The sequence below is a fragment of the Tursiops truncatus genome, chromosome 4, assembly GCF_011762595.2.
Source record: "Tursiops truncatus isolate mTurTru1 chromosome 4, mTurTru1.mat.Y, whole genome shotgun sequence".
Classification (NCBI taxonomy): Eukaryota; Metazoa; Chordata; class Mammalia; order Artiodactyla; family Delphinidae; genus Tursiops; species Tursiops truncatus.
Window position 1 is genome coordinate 119,132,012 of NC_047037.1, and position 15,835 is coordinate 119,147,846.

Below are 15,835 nucleotides of genomic sequence, written 5' to 3' on the forward strand. Positions count from 1 at the left end.
GCCTTTTTAAAATAAATGTATTAAAACTGTATTACCAAAAAAATATATTATTAAGGCACAAACAAGGCATACATAAAGTTAGAAATATTACTAAAATTGTTATTGTGTAGTCCTATTTAACTGTAAAATTCTTAACAAATACACTAGTCATGTGTACAAGTATTTTTTAGCAACTATTATATGTACTCACATTTTAATACTCGCACATGCTTTAGTGTGATAATGAATACAACTATCTCAGATACATTTGTTTCTTCCAAACCAGTCATCTGGGCTAAAATGAAATACAGAATAAATGACTGTTATAAAAATGTTGTAGGTCACTTTATATTCATTACAAATTGTCTTCCTTGCTCGCACTCAAAGTTGCAGCTCTGGAAAAATATTGTTTCTTAGAATTCTGGCCTCTGAATTTAGAGTCCTCTAATCTTACTTACATACTCCCAAAGGTAGGACAAAATTCCCATTATCTTTTGAGGACAGCCATTTTGAATGAACATTCTCTACACGCTGTCACCTTTTGCTTATCTCACACTTATTTTCTACTCATTTCAACCACTCACAACCCATCATTCCATTGAGACTCCTTCTTCCTCCTTCTTGGGAAATTTACAGAACTATCAGAACCACGCTTAATTGCTGGAAACATCTAAAACTTTCCTCTCCTTTGATATATTCTAACCTGGATATTTTTAATCACCTTCAGAACTGTTTGGATTTCCCTTCCTCGTTTCAGGCTTCTCTTACTGTCCTTCAAGTGTGGACTTCTCAAGGCTCTGTCTCACCCTCTTTTCTTTCCAATCTACCACTCTTCCATGCTTCCTTGACATTGTACCTATTTCAGTGGCTGCACTATTTACAGTCTGATGAGGTCCATATTTATTTCTCCACTTTGAATCATTCTCCTCTCTGTTTGTGGATGTTTAACTATTTTCTGGACATTTCCACAAAGAGGTTTCATTAGACACCTCACACTCCATATATTAACAAAGGGGTGTTTCTTCTTCATTTATAATCTGACTTAGTCTGTGACTAGTCAACCTAGTTGCATAAACCAGTACTATTCTTGGGATATTCTTTGACTCTTCATTTTTTTATACCAGGAACAGTCAACTACCAAGTCCTCTCAAGTTAACTTCCAGAATATTTCTTGACTTTGTACACTTCTCTAGCACCCTTTAAAAAAATATATTTGACATTATTTAAAATCTATCTACGATCTGGTCCATGCCAATCTCTGAGCAACACCACATGTTATATGATCTGCAACAAATCAATATAAATGTTTAAAATCTAACATGGCAAACTTGTTTCAGTTCTCATATATTAAGTACAACTCATCTTAGAGAAGTTACCAGAGACATATAGGTCTAGTTATATTATTATTACAATTCCTGTGGCCAGTAGTAAGCCATGTGAAACTCTTTGGGCTCCAAAGCTTAAACTTTTAATTGGCTGTTTCTGTGCTAACTACTTTAAAAATCTTTTCTAATCCTCTTTCTTGACATGTCCTTTTTCTGCAAAGTGTTTTTAAGATTTTCTTTCTCAGGTTAAACAGGAAACTTAGAGATTTTTTCCAATTTAACTACTACCATAAGAGATAAAAATTTCACTGACATTGCCAGCATCTTCTATGGTATGATTCATTTCCACATTTGAAGAAAAGACTGATCTAAGAATCTGTTTTCCTGATACATTAGTTCCTAATAACCCATCTTATCTTTGATCTTTAATGTAAAGCACTATGTTCTTATTCCTTTTACATTTATCTTAAAATATCTATCTCTCTGAATTGGATGGAATTTTTAAATTATAGCACTTGCGTTGCTGGTCTTAACGTTTGCTTATCGTGATATTACAATCTCCATATATACACAACATGGAAAATGAATAGAGGATTTTGAAAAAAAATAAATAACTATATATCACCACATAGTTTTAGATATAAAATGTAATGATACCTTGAAACTTCTCCATAATTACATCCCATGCGGAACCCTGGAACCATCCATATTTCTGAACATTCTATTTAAAAATACTTTGCTTTCCACTCCAGTTTTGCAAATGGGCTTATTTGTCTTTTCATTTTAAATAAATAATATTACACTGAATCCTTATACAACTTGCTTTTTCTTGATCAATATTGTTGTAGGAGTCACCTCTGTTTATGCATGTGGCCACAGTCCAGTTCCTTTAGAGTACTCAGATGTATGAACAATCAGATTTATCCATTCTACTCTTGATTGAAAATTTAGTAATTTACAAATTTTTGCATTTACAAACTATTCTGCTATGATAAATCTTGTTATGACTCATGGCGGCTCACTGAATATGTATACCTAGGAAGGAAATTGCTGCTGAGAGAGTATGCAATACTCCATGTTACAGAAAATGCCAGATTGTTTGCCAGATTATTTCTATAAATGAACTCTTCCATCAGGAGAATATGATCTCTAGGGACTCCAGGCCATTGTCAATCCTTTTTATTATTCAACTCCTACACTATTTACCACTCTAAGGCCAAATGTTGTGTAATTATTATTTTAATTTTAATTTGCTTGATAACATGAGTTTGAGCATCTTCACAAAAATCTTCATGATTTATATAAGGGATCTATTTGTAAAATGCTGTCAAAATCTTTTAACCAGTTTTCTATTACTTTGCCTAATGTATATTAATTGTTAATAATTTTATGTTTTGGCTACTAATGATTTGTGGGTTAGCAAGGTTTAAACTATCCTTCTCAGCTTGTAGCATTTTACTTTCTTTATAGTGTCTTTTGGTGAACAGAGTTTTTGATTTGAATGTAATAAAAAACTGCTATTTTTAATAAACTTTTAATTGATGAATAATTTTAAATTCAGGTTTCCAAGATATACATACCCTTCAAGAGATTGCCCTGTTGCTAAAATTATAACTATGCAACATTCATCACAACTAAGAAGTAAATGTTGGTACCTTACTATTAGCTAAACTCCGATAACCTTATTAGGATTTCATTAGTTATTCCACTAACGTCCTTTTTTTATTCCAGAATCCAGCCCTGTATACCACATTTTATTTTGCTCTCTTGTCCACTTAATTTCCCCTGATCTGTTACAGCTTCTTAGTTTTTATGTTTTGTTTTTTGTTTTTTTTCCTGATGATCTTGACAGCTCTGAGAAGCACTGGGCAGGTATTTTATAGAGTATTTATCAGTTTGGATTTGCTTGATGTTTTTCTCATGATTAGCCTTGGGTTATGGATTTTGGGGAGGAATAACACAGAGTTGAAGTGTCCTTCTCATGACATCATATCAGCAGGTATATGATATCAATATCATTTATCATGATGATATTAACCTTGATTACCTGGCAAAAATAGTATTTGGCAGGTGTCTCCACTGTAAAGTTAATTTTTACTCCATTCCACACTCAATTATTTAGAAACAAGTCATAAAGTCCAGTCTGCCCTCAAGGAGAGGGGGTTATGTTCCATCTACAGGAGAGGCAAGTATCTACCTAAACTATCTGAGATTCTATAAGGAAGATTTGTATCTTATCCTCTCAGCTGTTTAGTTTATATATTCATTCATTCATTCATTCTTTTCAAACTTATAGAGGTTCATCTTATACTTTGGGTTGTAATCCAGTACTATGCTGCTTATTTTGCTGCTCAACATGCTCCAGCTTTGGCCATTGGAAACTCTTTAGATTTGATTTCTCTGTTCACTTCCCATGTCCCCAGCATTGTGCCATCATTCATTCACTTATGGGTTCAACCACAGAATACATGTACAGCAGTTTCAGAATTTTTACTCGTATTCCCAAGTGAAACAAATTCACCAACTTAGCACACATATATAGTTCCTTTTGTTTTTACATATGCAGTTTCCAGTCAAAACACAATTTCCCAAACTTACTTAGATCAGTTCCTTTTTTTCCAGACTCCTCTCATTGAGGATGTGTCATATATTTGCAACATATATTTGCATTGTTACATGTTTATATTTAGATTATTTTGTCATAGTCTGCAACCTTCCTGTGATTTACTTTTTTCTTTTTTTTTTTAATTTGTATACTAACCTAATGCCTTTGTATGTCTTATTTAATCTCTATGTAATTTGAAATCATAAAAATACTTCTTTATTCTCTTCTGACAGTTTAAAATGTTTATTTTATTTTACATTATTTTATTTTGTTTCTGTATTTATTCATTTACTTTGATTTCACTATGCTGGCTAAGACCTGCAGTAGCACATTAAACCAAACTTGTGGTAGGCATTCTGCCTGAAATTATTTATAATCTTAATGGTAATGCTACCAACATATTACCGTTAACTATTTAATTGATAGCAAATTTTTAAAGATATCTTTTGCTTGTATAATGACACTTGAAATTGCTGACTAGTCAAAACTAATTAACTTTGGACCTGTAAAAAGTTAATACACAGAAACCTTATCAAATAGAGTGGGAAGCCCAGAAGGGAGAGCTCTCAAGCCCTGTGACAATAGCAGAGCCCAACGAGAAAAAAGACTCCTTTTCTTTCCTGGCAATGACTCAGCCAATGAGAAGCCGGGGACTCTCTGTTTCCTACAGCCCTCTCTCCCAACTTCCTTTTCTCCTCTATAAAAACATTCTCCTTCCCTTGCTGTGCGGGAACTTGCACATAGCTCATCATGATTGCAGATCCTGCCCAAATGCACAAATGATGCCAAATAAACCCGTCTTTGCTGGAGAAATATCTGACAGTCTATTCGTTTTAGGTCAACAGACCACACAACAAGTGTGGATTTAATTGAGTTCTCTATGGATCAAGGGGGTTTAAAAGGTTGTCACAATTCTAATTTATTTTTTCTTCTTTCCATCCATAGCAATAGCCAAAACAGACAACTTTCTTTCCCATCTCCCTTTATACAGTGTTTATTTTACCCTGAAATTGTAACACTCAAGGGTCTTGGACTGATTCACAGGCCTGAGGCTCTGTCTCCTATCCCCCCAAGTCACCACTGAAACAAAGCAGCTTGTCACTGGGTCATACCCACACCCTCAGGGCAGCCTCCAGATCCACTGCCTTGCTATCTCTCTGGAGTACTTCCCTTTCCTCGTTCTGGCTTATGGTTTTTCTTACTTTCTTACAAGTTAGTCATGCACTTTTCTTTTTAAAAATATTTTATCCAGCACTTAAAATTTTCTGTGTGAAATTACTTTTCAAGATCAATAATTTGCTATGTTCTGTTTTTAAATATAATTTTCCTCAATGTTTTCTTTACCCTTTCCATCATCCTTCTCTTTTAAAAAACTCTTTAATCATTTATTTTTAATATATATGTTGATACATTATTTTGCTTAAACTTAGGGTTTTCCATTAATTATTCTAAATAAGATGAAATAGGCAAAGCACAACTGAAGAAAAGCAGAGAAAATGGAATATTAGCTGTGTTACAAATGCAAGAATAGGAAAGGATTTGAAAAAGAATGAGCTTAAGATGCAAAATATAACTCACAGTTAAAGAGATGGTATTCTTACTATTAGCAATATTACATCCTAGTTTGAATATAATTTATAGCTTCTCAGACTAGCAAAATATCATCACATTTTTCACACTGCTAAAAACTTGGAACATCTGGCATTATAAAATACATAGCTCTAGATCTTTGTATTTTATTATTTATATAGATATGTATATACATATATATATTTTTGATCACAGACTGTGTAAGATTATGGTTCTTAGAAATGTAAGCCAAAGCAAGTTATTAAAACAAATATGATACACAAACACTTGAAATCATATATAGATTTTTAAAATTGTGAGACTGCTAAATTCCAGCTTTCTGTAACTTTGTAGTTCCTAGAAAACTGTGTCTTAGTATGAACATCATTACATTGAAACTGATACAAATTTAGCAGCTAAATGGGCAGATCTTTAAAAAATGTTAATCAGCCTTACTAACTCAGTAATTATCCATGTTTTCATATAGAAGAAATAAGGAATACGAAATAGCTGAAGGCTTTGTATTTCAAAGCTGAAGTCTGGTATAGTAGCAGGAGGGAAATAATGACAAATTCATTCACTGATGATTTCAGATAAAAATTCCTAAGGTATCATGTTTTAAAAGATATCAGAACTTTGAAAGTAGGTTTTTTTTTTTAAATAACAAAATTGGCTTTGTTTTATTATATATGAAATGACAATCTACAAATTGCAAATTATGATTTAGTTGAAAACTTTAAATCTATTTTGGTTAGCCATGTCCTTGAATTTTATGTGCATGTATGGGGTGTGTGTGTGTGTGTCCCCTCACGTTCTGAAATTTTAAAATTTTCTTTACTTCCATGACAAAATTCATTACTTGTTTCCATCATATCTCTGTGTATTTTTTTTTCTTTCTTTCTTTTTAATCCCTGCTCCTTCCCCATTTTCCTCTTTACACTACTTTGGTCCCTTGAGATAAAATCCTTCTGTGATACTTGACAGAAGAAGTGAAAGTTGGCAAGGCCAAGTCCATCACCTGTTCAGTGGTAACAAGGGCATGAGGACATGGACCAATAACCTAGACTGATGCCTCTGATGTCTCAAACTTTGACTAGACTGAGAAGTACCAAGTCAAATGGATTATTAGTACAATTAAAGTAATTAAACAGGAAGCCATTAAGCTGAGGTAGCTCTAATGCCCTGGTAGTGGAAGTAAGCAAACCAAAACTTAAGCCAGAGTCAATTCCTGTCTCCTCTCCAAGAAAATAAAATTTGAGACCAACTAACCACAAAAGCCCACTGAGCTTTCCCAAATAAGGCAACCACTTAAGCTATAGCCAATCAAATAGTTTTCTTACTTTGCTTCCATGTCTGCCCTATAATAGCCTTTCCCCTAGCTCCTGTCTGAGGAGCACCCCTAACTACTTTCGGTTTGGCGCTGCCCATTAAAACCTATGTTTGCTCAAATAAACTCTTGAAAGTTTCAATGTACCCATGATTACTGGCCACTTCTTCTCCAGGATCCCTTCAGTTCTGTTGTCATGTTTTACCTAAGGCAGCCAATATGATTTTTCTAGTGTGTGCAGTTATAAACCCTAGCTAATATACTGTTATTTTTCTTAGATTCTTCCTTGGTTACTTCTTGTTCTTGGCTCTAATTAACACTGTAAATCCTTTACATCACTATTCAGCTCTTTATCCTTTACACTCATATATCCAGTTAGCTACAAGATATATCTATTTGGATGCTCAAAAGCAAACCCCTCAACATAACTTGCCCCTAAAACCTGTAAATCTTGTATTTCTACTCTCGGTTAATAATGAGGTCCTGCACTCAGTCACCCCAGGCAGAAATATTTGAGTGATTCTAAACTATTTTTTATTTGAAACCATTTACTCCAAACCAGTTACAGAAATCAGCCTAATTAAATTCCTAAACTTTTCTAGATTCATTATCTTTCTTATCATTGCTGTCTTAATTTAGATTCTCCCAATATTTTGTCCAGCATATTAATTTTTCTTCTTTTTAATCTCCTTCTCTTCAGTTTTAAATCATCTCTCAAATAAAATTTATTCCATACTATATTTGTCTAAATACAAAAATTCAGACCATAAAACTTTCAAAAGAATCACTGTGGCTTACAGTACATCAAGCCAGAGCCTCTGATTGGGATCCATAACATTTCTCATGGCCTTCATCTATCTGGCTTCAACCATGACCAGCCCCTGATATGCACCTGATGATCTGGAATATTTCTGTAAACACTACTCTTTTGCTCATGCTATTATTTTTGTTACCCTATATTCACTCTCCTAGATAAGTTACACTTCTTTGAAAATAGTTAACTCAGGTGCTATTTCTTCTTCTATGCATTACTCTTGCACTCCATGTGTACTTTAAGAAATATATATATATATATATATGTATATATATATATATATATATATGTATATATATATATATATAATTCTTTATTTTAATTTTGATTTACTTCCTGTCAACCCAGAGCAAACTGTGAGTTTCTGGAGGGTTGAGTTCATGAGGACTGGGTATCAAAGTTTGGTATCGACTTCAGCAGAAGAAATAAAAAGATGGAAGGATTATAGTGGTCAGTAGATAAAATCAAGTAGGGTGGTAAAAGGATGGTTTAGGTAAATGAATTTAGTCAAAGATGAGCTCTTGTGGATGGTGTTTATAAATGAGATTGGAAATAGGATTGGGAAACTAGATTGTATCTTTTCATTCTTCCAGTGTGAGTCAGTAATAATATCAGCCTCACATTAAAAAGTGAAATCAGATCTGCACTCTCCATTAGAAGGCTTCACAGTGAGTATAAAATCAGGACGAAGCTGACTTTTATCTAAGCAGAGATTTTAAAAGGTTGTTTTTGAGTTTGTAAAAACAAAACAAATAGAATGGACCCGGCGTTCATGATCTAGAGTTTTGATTTCAAGATCTGTGAATTCATGGTTAGTCTGTAACTGCAATTTGATCACTCACCCTGCGAACCCATCTCAGTTACAAGTGCTATGATGTGACTTTTTCTACTTCAGCAGAAGCTGCCTAGAGACAAATTACTTTGGTGTGTCAGACTGAATTCACCCTAGTAGCTGCTCAGGGATGGCATTTCATTTGGATGCAGAAGCCTTGAAAGTTTCACCCTTTGACCTTCGGGATGACATCCTCTGCCCGATAGTCATTATTTTCCACCTCCAGCTCACTAGGTTTCTTAGCAGAGTAGTCATTAGAGCTCCACAGGCAGCGTAAATGACCAGGTATAGATGTTTCCGTTTTCAGAAATTGGAGGGGAGGAGATGAAAGGAGCAAAAAAGCTCCAAACTTGCTTTTATTCATGACTTCATCTTTCCCTTGCTGGCTCTGAAGCCCATCACTGTTCATTTCCCTGTGATCCTGGATTTTCCTGGCATATTTGAAACCACTCCTGTCTCTAGAATGTAATTTGGCTTTATTGTGGTATCATCCCAGGGAATATTACATGATGTTTCTGTTCTACAAGTCTGAAAACTGCCTTTAAACAAAGGTTAAAATTAAGTTAAGTAAGATGTGGAGGAATAAAGCAGAATCAAGCCTGGGGAATGATAGAACTCCTCTGAGTAGGTTAAATATGCCATAAGGATGTTTCTAGAGGGAGAGATCAGTGTTGAGTGGGTGTTGATATAATGGCAAGTAATCCATTTCCCTTAATCCCAGAGATACTGTTAACTCCTATTTTCTTATGCCGTTTTTCTGCTCCCCATACCTTCCACCTCCTGCCTTAATATCCTCCTCTCCTCCCTTCCCTCCTTGATTTTCTCATTCTCTATTTCTGTCTCTCTTTCCCTGTAAAACTCTTTTACACATCATGAATGTGTTGCAAGAATGCTGAAATCTTCTTAGTCTTTGCCATTATGGAAGTTCAGTTTTATTCTTCAATAACAATCTACTAGAAAAGGTAAATTGCCTTTAAATGTAATTTTTTTGCTAGTTGTGTTGGTTTCACCATCACACACCATAGACAACGATTGCCTCTTATTTGCAAATCATTTTACATACCTACCAGCAATACAAGAGAACTCTGCTTCCTACAAATCCTTGCTGATGCTTGGAATTGTCCTTTTTATTAATACAGCTTTTTTAAACTGCACTTATTTAAAGTGTATAATAGTTAGGTTTTAGCACATGTAACACTTGTGAGGTCATCACCACAGTCAAGATAATGAGCATATCTCTCACCTCCCAAAGTGTCCTTGTACCATTCCTTTTGTAATACCGCCCTGCCCTCACATCTCCACACCCCACCCCCCACCCCGCCACCTCCCCTCTTCAACCTGCCTGTGTGGCAACATTGGTCTCTGTCACTATGCATTCATTTGCATCTTCTAAAATTTTGTATAAATAGAATTATGCAGTTTGTACTTTTTAAAAAATATCTGACATTTCAATCAACATAATTGTTCTAGGTTTTATTCCTTTTTCTTGCTGAGTAGGACTCAGTAGATATACGACCTTTGTTTATTTATTCATCTCTTGTTGCACATTTTGGTTGTTTTCAGTTTTTAACTATAAATGAAGCTCCAAAAGGCATTCATTTACAAGTTGTTCTATGGATATGTGCTTTCATTTCTTTTGAGTAAATACCTAGGAGTGGAATTACTGGGTCATATAATGCTTTGATACTTAATTTCTTAAAACAGCAACAACAAAAACTTCTCTATTTTCCAAAGTGGTTGTACCATTTTACATTCCCACTAGCACCTTTCTTGAAGATCTTTACCATATATGTATTGATTCTGTTTCTGCTGTATTCTGTGCCATTGATCTATTTGCCCAAATTTAGGCCAGTATCACATTTTCTTGCTCACTCTAGCTTTGTAGAAAGCTTTGGCACTATGTAGTGTAAGCTCTTCAACTTTGCATTTCCATATGAATTTTAGAATTGGTTTGATGATGTCTACAAGAAGTCTGTTTATTTTTTGATTGAGATTTTCTTGAATTTATAGATTTCTTAAACTTTCATTTCAGAAAACATGTTAATTTAAATTTAGTCCTGATTAATACTTACAGTGGATATAAAATTGTAGAGTTAAAATCATTTTACCATGTAACATAAATTAATGACAATTTTCTCCTAACATCTTATCTTTGGATAAAGATGATGATGTCAATCAGATTATTGTTCCATTATCCATAACCTGTATTATTATTATTTCTATCATTATTTATTAGTATTATCTTTATCCTTGTTTCAAATTTTCACAATAATGTTTATGGGTGTTAAATCATTTTTCCAATGCTGTATGGTACTTTTTGGGACCTTTCAACCTGAAAACTAATATCTTCTTGAGAGATCAAGAACACTTTAGTTACTCATATTGTTATTAATTATCTTCCTTTCTTTTTCTCAGTTTCTTTAAAGAGAAACTCATGTTGAAGTTCTTGGATTAACCTCCCTTTCTCTTAAAATGTAATTTATTTATCACCTCTTTTAATATTTGCTTTACATTCTGGAAGATGCCTTGAGTCCTGCTGTTGTCTTAATTGAGCTTTTGCCCCCAGCATTTTTTTAAAATTTCTAATTAATTTAAGTTCCCTTTTAGTCTCTAAATTTACTACTTTTCTAATATCTTTAATATTCACGTCCGACTTTTGGTATTGTTGCTTTTTCTAAGATGTCAGTGCTCTCTGTATGTTCAATCATATTTATAGATGAAGTTATAGATATTAGTATAGTCAGTTATTCCAGGTTTCTTGCCCCATTCATTTTTGTTTTTGTTTTCCTTCTGCAGATGGATCATTTGACTGGGGAAGGCTGAGTGAGATCTGTATATATTCAGACACACCATATTACTCCATTTTAATGAGTAAGTGACAGTGACAGCTGAGGGTGGTACCTCTCTCTTCATCCAGACAAATGCCAAAATTATGGTTCATTCTGGTGTTCCAAGTTCTATTTCACAGCCTCAGTTGCTCTCAATTACAATGTCTATATTTTGTTTAGTGAGTTGTTCTTTCATTTTATCCTGGGATAAAGGAAGAACTGCTCTGCTCTTGTCAAGAAAGGATCAGGCTGACTGGCTCTGCTCTTCTACACTTGCTTCCCTAATACTTTCCTTGTTTACTGTGTCTCTTTCTCTACCTAAGAGAAAACAAAAAGTTCTTCTAGTGCTCTACTAATTCTTGCCTCTATGGCATTAGATATTGAGAATGAGTGGCTTCACCAACTTTGGTGCAAGCAGCTTTGCTTAAGAAGGAAGATGTGACATCTTGAGATCATATTGTAACCTTTACACAGAGTGTGGAAAGTCTCAGCAATATTGGTAAAAGACTTCAGCAGCTGTGATTATTCTTCCAGTGGGCAGGGAGGTTTTCAACAGGCAGAAATGGCATAACTACTGCTTTGGATATTGTCATAAAAATGTGATTTCATCATAGGGAATTTGAGCAGCAGAAGAAGATATTATGGATTTTATTTGAATGCTGGCTAAGAAAAACTAGCCCATGGGATGTACTTGAGTTAGATTTTTGTATTTCAGAGAAATATTAAGGTTATATTTTAAGATGATAAGAACTTCTAAGTACAGATAATAATGAAGCAAGAGAAATATTGGTTTGTGACTACTACTGCCAATGTAATTTTGCCCCAGGTCTGTGAAACATCAGAAAAATAAAGCAGATCTATTGTGGTGGCTTCAAGACACAAATTATTTTCCTTTTCTCTACAATAACCTCTAACTCAAATAAGTGGACCCCAAGTGTTCCTGCCTCTGAGGAAATATCCTTAATATTTGAGAAAAGGGCCCATTAATCCAGGATCCAAACTAAGCTAGTAAGAGTACACTGCATTTGATTTGTCCAAAGGTAGACAATTGGCTATACTTCCTCAATCAAGTTTTGCCTGGACCTTTTCAAAGTATTACTCTAGAAGAAAGACAATTGCTTGATGTTGATGAAAGTTGTTAAGTCATAAAAACAGTGGAGGTTTCAGTGGTTGCATTTCCTACTGTTTAGAGAAAGCCATTTTAAAGTGGAAGAATGATGAACCAGTGTATTGAAAGCAAAATAGTATAGTAGAGAGTCCTGGTTGTATTGCAGACCCTGGTCCAGTTGTTCATAAGCCTATTTCATCTTTGTGCTCTGCATTTTGGTTATTCACACTTCCATTAGGTTGTCTAAGAAAAATATTGTTTATTTTTTTCCCTAAATTAATTTGTTTCTGTAAATTTGCATCAAAGAATCATAAGCAATTTGTAAAAACTGTCCATTTATAGTCACTAAGGACTCTAAATTATTTAATTTTCTCAGAGTAAAGCTAATAAGTATTGCCATAGAAGCTCAAGTTTATTTTGAATTAAAGACAAATGTATGTAATTATGTTTAGTGTTTTCTCAATTATTAAATAATAAGAAATTCTAGGATTCTGATGGTGGTCACACATTGACAATTTTTATAATATCAGAAGTTTGTTTCCAAAGAGAAAACTCACCACTTCCCTGATTTGATAGACCTTGGTTTTGACATGGAATTTGATGTGTTTTTTATGTTTTTTTGTTTTGTTTTTCACACTAGTGTATATTTAAGAAATTGATGAGAAGCCTGTAACTATGCAATTTAAATAAATATATTGTCACTATATTAGTGTCTTAAAGTGTGTATGTGATTTTAATGTCTTCAGATTTTATCCATAGAATACAGGTATGAAAAATAGCATTTCAAACAGAAAAAATTTTAAGTATGTATACGTGTGTGTGTATGTCTATATACACATTAAATCATTGTTTTAATAGTCTAATTACTTTAAATTGAAATAATAATCTGTAATAATGTTGCATGATCCACTACATTACATTATCCAGGCATTAGAAGCATGCATATTGAATTCTTACTATATTAGATTTTAATTATTATTCTAAAGATACAGTGTTTAAGATGACAGTTTTACTGCATAATGATACAAATGCTAATGGTATCCATAAAGTGAATATTAAAGCAGTTTATTTTAATTTATTGATCTTTCAGATACCTAGCAACTTACTCCCTTCCACTTCTTTTCATTTTAAACATCAATTGAGGTGATAAGATTGATGAGGATATAAAGAAAATATCTATGGTTTCCTTATAATGCATTGGGAGCTACATATTATGTGTTAAGCAAAGCAACATTTGCCTTTTCAAAGTCTTCTCCAGCTTCATATATAAGCTCAAGGAATGTGGACCTTAAGCTGCTCAACATCACTAATTATTAGAGAAATGCAAATCAAAACTGCAATGAGGTATCACCTCACACCAGTTAGAATGGGCATCATCAGAAAATCTACAAACAACAAATGCTAGAGAGGGTGTGGAGAAAAGGGAACCCTCTTGCACTGTTGGTGGCAATGTAAATTGATACAGCCACTATAGAGAACAGTATGGAGGTTCCTTAAAAAACTAAAAATAGAATTACCATATGACCCAGCAATCCCACTACTGGGCATATACCCAGAGAAAGCCATAATTCAAAAAGACACATGCACCCCAATGTTCATTGCAGCACTATTTACAATAGCCAGGTCATGGAAGCAACCTAAATGCCCATCGACAGATGAATGGATAAAGAAGATGTGGTACATATATACAAAGGAATACTACTCAGCCATAAAAATGGATTAAATTGGGTCATTTGTAGAGACATGGATGAATCTAGAGACTGTCATACAGAGTGAAGTAAGTCAGAGAGAGAAAAACAAATATCACATATTAATGCATGTATGTGGAACCTAGAAAAATGGTATAGATGAACCGGTTTGCAGGGCAGAAATTGAGACACAGATGTAGAGAACAAAGGTATGGACACCAAAGGGGGAAATTGGTGGTGGTGGTGGTGGTGTGATGAATTGGGAAATTGGTATTGACCGGTATACACTGATGTGTATAAGACGGATGACTAATAAGAACTTGCTGTATTAAAAAAAATAATAAAATAAAATACTGACCATAGTGCTTCATAAATATAGAAACTCGATGAATTCATTGAGTAAATGACCTTGACAAAACAACACAACCAGATCAAACCTGTTTGTTACTTTGTTCTAGTCATTTGAGGACAGCTTATTTACTTGGATCATGTGTTCTGGTGTAAAGCCTTTAGCTATGTCCTCTTGTTCTATTGCTTTCCTCAAATGGACGTCTTTATCAATTGTACTTTCTCTAGATTGTACTTTAATTATCTTCCTTCAGACATATTATTTCTTCTCCAGTGTTGTCTTCCTGCACCAGCCAACTTTTTCCTCCTGTGCTTCACAGGTTCTGAATATCTTGACTTTTTTTTATAAAGTATTTTTTAATTAAAAAAAAGAAATCTTCTGATTCATGGCATTCCTTAAAAGAGATTATCTCTGACCACAGATGCCCCAAACATTGCCCAAATGTGCTCACTTCTATTTTATGCACAAATAATTTTCAAGCATGTCAGCCTAAAACATAAAACCAGACTGTGAGAAAATCTTGCATTCCAACAGACAGAGAAAACCTTATCACTGTCATGTTGTAGAAATGCCTTTCTATAAAAATGCTATAAATGATAATTAATCATAATCAACAGTGCTCCAGTGACAACATACTACCAGTGTTCTAAAAATAACAACAGCGGGCTTCCCTGGTGGCACAGTGGTTGAGAGTCCGCCTGCCGATGCAGGGGACACGGGTTCGTGCCCCGGTCTGGGAAGATCGCACATGCCGTGGAGTGGCTGGGCCCATGAGTCATGGCCACTGAGCCTGTGCGTCCAGAGCCTGTGCTCCGCAATGAGAGAGGCCACAACAGTGAGAGGCCTGCATACCCCAAAAAAATATAATAAAAAATAAAAATAAAAACAGCAACAAAAATATGCCAATATAAATAAATGGGAGGAATATTTACCAAAAGGGAATTAAATGTATGACGTGAACTGTGTTGGAGTCTAAGCTCTAGAGTAATAAGTAATATAGTCATATATAAACATTTTATTCATTCTTTGTGCTTTCCTCTGCAATAATTTATCTAATATTATTCCACAATTTAATGACTGACAGCTTTATCAAAAAATCTTGTCTTTGAAATAGAGAACAATGACAAAATTAAACTTGTTCTGTGCTGATAAATATTTAGAAGGGGTGTACAGCAACTTTCATAAATTTTCTTATCTATTAACACCTCCCTGTTTTACCCTTAAACTTGTCTCTTTTCCTTTGTTGACTAACCAGGCTAATGCCATTCACTTTATCACAGCAGAGACGGACTCACAAACTTGACTTCATTCAATCTTTCCCTCTTCTTCCACCCAGACATGGAATCAGTCTTCTCGGTTGTTGTTTTTTTTTTTTCTTTATGAGATGTTCTAAATCATTTTTTTTCTTTCC